Below are 5,080 nucleotides of genomic sequence, written 5' to 3' on the forward strand. Positions count from 1 at the left end.
GGTTAACTAAGATGTAATGCATTCAGGTGGGTTCACTTTATATGTCTGGCTCAACAAATAAATGCCTATATCACTTCTAAAACCGAATGAAGCTACTATTTCGCTTTGCAAATACACAGGGCAAGTTCTAGGCATCAGAAGTACAACATGGAATACAATGATACTCACACCCACATGGCACATGACTCACTCCGGATTAGTTTATCAAAACATTTTCTTTTGAGTGTTCAAGTTAGGTACAAACATACAATTTTTAAGGCACTTAAACAAGATTCAACCCTTGAAGCTAAGCGCTACACTCTAGCGTCTATCGTGTTCAGGTGTAAGAACGCTAAGGGTTTTTTCTTCTTCAATTTGAAGCTCGTCACCCATTAATCCTAACCTAAAACAAAAAAATCTACCTATACCCGGTTCAAGGTAAACCCTTGGAAAAGAACCGTGGCCCAAAGAAAAACTAAGGAGGAGTTACTATACTACCTAAGAAATAAAAAAAAATCTTTTTGGTGTTTTCTATAGACTAGCTTCCCTCAAGAAAATTGTCTAAAGAATCCATCGTTAGGAAGAGTCTTTATATGTCAAAAAAAAATCTCGACTTAGTCCCTCAAGAACCCCGCCGAAAGAGATCCATCGTCGGGACAAGTCGCTTCTATTTTCACTTCCTTAAAAAAACTGTTACTCTATTCCTAAAGTCACTAACACAAAACAAAACCAAGAACAATAAATAGATAATATTCACAAGTACAACATACAACGAAGTCCCCCACCCCACACTTATAATTAAGACATGTCCCCATGGCTTGACAATATAAAAAAACAATAAGGTAAAGAAATTTCCCTGAAGGGTCACTCTTGATCCGAAACTGTGTCTAGGTTCACGTTGCATGCGCGACCCAGTGCTCTCAACCAACCCATGAACTTCTTTTCCGACTTCACCTGTCGGTCAGCCACAGCATCAATGCGGGTACTCAAGTCAGCGACGGAGGTCCGCAGTCCAGTCATATCCCGCTCTAAAGTATCCATCCGAGTGCTCCGGCATGGCTATGACGATCCTACCTCGTCCCCTCTAGAAGGGCTATGATCTCAGTAGCTTCAGCAGCATCAGAATCATCTTCAAACTCACACTCATCAGACGAGTCATCATTGCGTCGTACTGGCTCTCTTCCCTCTTGCCCAATTTTTCTCGCCCGGAAAGGGGGTTTTATAGGTAATTTCCCATCAACTCGGGAGTTCTCAGGAACATTAGCAAGGCGGCATATACGGGTGACAAGCGAAGGAAAGTAGTGGCCTTTGCTTAGTTCGGGCGATCGGATGAACATTTCTTCAGAGAGGACTCGGGTGACATCAAACCCTTGGTGAGTCATGAAGCAGTAAATCAAAGCAGCCCGTGGCCCATTTACATCGGTGGTATTGTTGGATGGTAGCAACCGGGTGGTGATGACAGTGAGCCAACATTTGGCCTCCCAAGTAAGAGACTTGGAGTGTAGAGTCGTCGGTTGTGCTACCCATTTGGGCTGTCTGCCAGGTATATAGATGACCTCCAGAATTCTGTCCCAGTCAACCATCGGACGACTAGCCATGATGTAATGATCATCGCCCGTGAATGCAGGGAGGCGATACACCCTACAGATGACCTCTATAGCAGCATTAACCCGGGTATTGCGCACAGTCACAACCTTGTCCTCGTGTTCTGGCAGGTTGGCATAGAACTCCCGCACTAACTAAATATTGGCTTCCTCGGGAGCCTCAAAGAAGATGTCCATCTGACACCTCCGTAGCTCATCAAACATATTGGGGCATTCCCTCGTCAAAGCCCTCCCGTCGATATGGACCTCATGGAGTAACTTCCTGGCAAGTTTCTGATTGTACCTTGCCTCTGTTTCTGCAGAGATGAACTGAGTGGCATCAAACCGTGGTGTACTGGTTTGGCCCCTAGCTCGTGAGGAGCCTCCTGGGCCACTAGCAGAGGACCTGATGTTTCGTCTCTTACAGGCTGAACTCATAATACCTGTCAAAACAGAGAAACACGTATTAGGATGAGCCTAAAATATGTGACTATGGGTAGTTACTCAGACTTCACCACAACTATGTCACAACATCTCCTTATATCACCATTGAGGCAATTACTCAAACACATTGTGGGCAAGGCATTATCTTCATATTCATGGCCCCAAGGGAATCAAGAAAACTTTCTCAATTCAACTATCTACTACACCCACACATTCCACACTCTTTGTTAACCATCACCCACCAACAACACCATTCCAAACATTCAAAACATAGCCCCTTCACCAAGCATATGCTAAAAACGAAATTACACTAAAAAGAAGAAGAAGAAAAAGAAGAACTAAACAAAACAAAGTTCTAGCACTAACACTATAGTAGAACAACATTAACTAGCCTAATGCAACAAAAACAAAGAAAAAATAGAAAGAAAAGAGAAGAGGGTGTCGGAAGCATACCTTGGGGGGGGAAGAAGATGAGGGTTGTTGTGAAGAATGAGGAAGAAGAAGAAGAGGGTATGGAGGGGAGGGTTAGGGTTTAGAAAGAGAGGGGGGAAGTGGGGATTTTTTGGGTGGGGGGGTGCGCTGTTTTAGGGGAAGAGGGGTGGGTTGTGTTTTATTTTCAATTTGAAGAGAAGAAGAAAAAATATTGAAGAAAACGGAAAAAGAAAAAAAAATCTGGTACCCGACCGCGGTCGCTGCCGCGGTGCGCGCCGCGGTTTGGGACAGAGTCTCCCGCGGTCCATGCCGCGGTCGCGAAGGAACTGCACCACTTCAGTGATTTCTGCGGTCATGGCCGCGGTCGACGCAGCGGTCGCGGCGACTTTACATCGCCAGCGGTGTCTTTCGTGGTCATGGCCGCGGTCACGGCTTTTTTTTTAAACTACGAAGTTACATACTATACTTACAACACATTCGTGGGTTGCCTCCCACGTAGAGTCTGATTTAACGTCGCGGCACGATGCAAGTGGTTGAGCCATCACTTCTCCTTCGCGTACTGGGGTTCTTTCAAATTGATCACTACTGTATCCCCTTTTTCTTCAGCTATTCCAAGGTAATGTTTCAACCTTTGCCCATTTACGGAGAACTTGTTCGTTCCATCTTCTGACTCGATCTTAACAGCTCCACTTGCAAACATTTGTACCACTCTAAATGGCCCTGACCATCGGGACTTTAACTTACTCGGAAACAATCTCAACCTTGAATTATACAATAATACCTTGTCACCGGGGTTGAAATTTCTGTCCACAATGTGCTTGTCATGCATCTTTTTCATTCTTTCCTTGTAGAGCCTCATGCTTTCAAAGGCTTGATATCTAAATTCTTCCAGCTCATGCAACTCTGTCAGTCGATTTTGTCCAGCTGCTTCGGGATCCATGTTCAATTGTTTCAGTGACCACCAAGCTCGATGTTCTAGCTCCACATGCAGGTGACAGGCCTTCCCAAATACCAACTTGTATGGTGACATACCTATTGGTGTTTTGAACGCAGTTCTATAGGCCCAGAGTGCGTCATCAAGCTTCTTTGCCCAATCAGTTCGTGTGACATTCACCGTCTTGGTTAGTACACTTTTTATCTCCCTGTTGGACACTTCAACCTGCCCACTGGTTTGCGGATAGTAAGGGGTAGCCACCTTGTGGCGTACATCATACTTTGCAAGCAATTTCTCTAAGGCTCTATTACAGAAGTGAGTGCCTCCATCACTGATGATCGCTCTTGGTATCCCAAATCGGGTGAATATATTCTTTTTCACAAAACCTATCACCACTCTTGCATCATTAGTGGGCAACGCTACAGCTTCTACCCATTTCGACACGTAATCCACAGCAACAAGTATGTACTTATTGCCAAATAAGCTGACGAAGGGGCCTATGAAGTGAATCCCCCAAACATCAAATACCTATACCTCTTGAATCGGGTTCATGGGGATCTCATGGCGACGGGAAATGCTCCCAGTTTGCTGACATTCGTCGCAGCCCGTCACCCATAAGTGTGCATCTCTAAACACTGTTGGCCAAAAGAACCCGGCCTCTAGCACTTTCGCCGCTGTCCTGGCTCATCCAAAATGTCCTCCATATGCTAATGTGTGACAAGCCTGCAAAACAGAAGATTGTTCTATCTCGGGGACACACCTCCGGATCATATTATCAACACAGATTCTAAACAAATAAGGCTCGTCCCAATAATACATGCGGCAATCACGATAAAACTTTTTCTTTTAGACTGACAAAAGATCATAGGGGACAATACCACAAGCCAGGTAGTTTGCAAAATATGCATACCATGGCGCATCCTCAAGACTGGCTGCGAGCAGCTGCTCGTCTGGAAAGGTTTCCTGGATCTCTTCGACCTCGACTGATTTTTGTAGCTCCTTCAAGTCGTGATAGATGGTCAGCAACTTGATTTTCTGTGCCCTTACGGTCATGAATTTCGAGGTCGAATTCTTTCAACAGTAGCACCCAACAAATCAAGCACGGCTTAGACTCCTTTTTCTCAATTAGGTACCTAAGAGCTGCATGGTCAGTATATACAATTACCTTGGAACCAATCAGATATGATCAGAACTTGTCAAAAGCAAACACCACCGCCAACATCTCCTTCTTCGTCACTGTGTAATTGAGTTGTGCACCGCTGAGCGTTCTGCTTGCGTAGTAAATCGGGTGCATCAGCTTATCTTTTTGCTGCCCCAAGACTGCTCCTATAGCATAGTCGCTGGCATCACACATGAGCTCAAATGGTTGCTCCCAGTTGGGTGCAACAATGATGGGTGCAGTTATCAACCTCTTCTTCAGTTCCTCAAATGCCAACTTGCAATCATTAGAAAACACAAAGGGCTGATCCTTTTCAAGGAGTTTGCATAATGGGTTAGCAATTTTGGAAAAATCTTTTATGAAACGCCGGTAGAACCCAGTGTGTCCAAGAAAACTTCTCACCGCCTTGACTGAAGCGGGCGGTGGTAGCTTCTCAATCACGTCAACCTTAGCATGGTCAACCTCAATTCCTTTACTGGACACTCGATGCCCCAGGACTATACCTTCTTGTACCATAAAATGGCACTTCTCCCAGTTTAGCACTAAGTT

This window comes from Nicotiana sylvestris, chromosome 1, assembly GCF_000393655.2.
Source record: "Nicotiana sylvestris chromosome 1, ASM39365v2, whole genome shotgun sequence".
Lineage (NCBI taxonomy): Eukaryota > Viridiplantae > Streptophyta > Magnoliopsida > Solanales > Solanaceae > Nicotiana > Nicotiana sylvestris.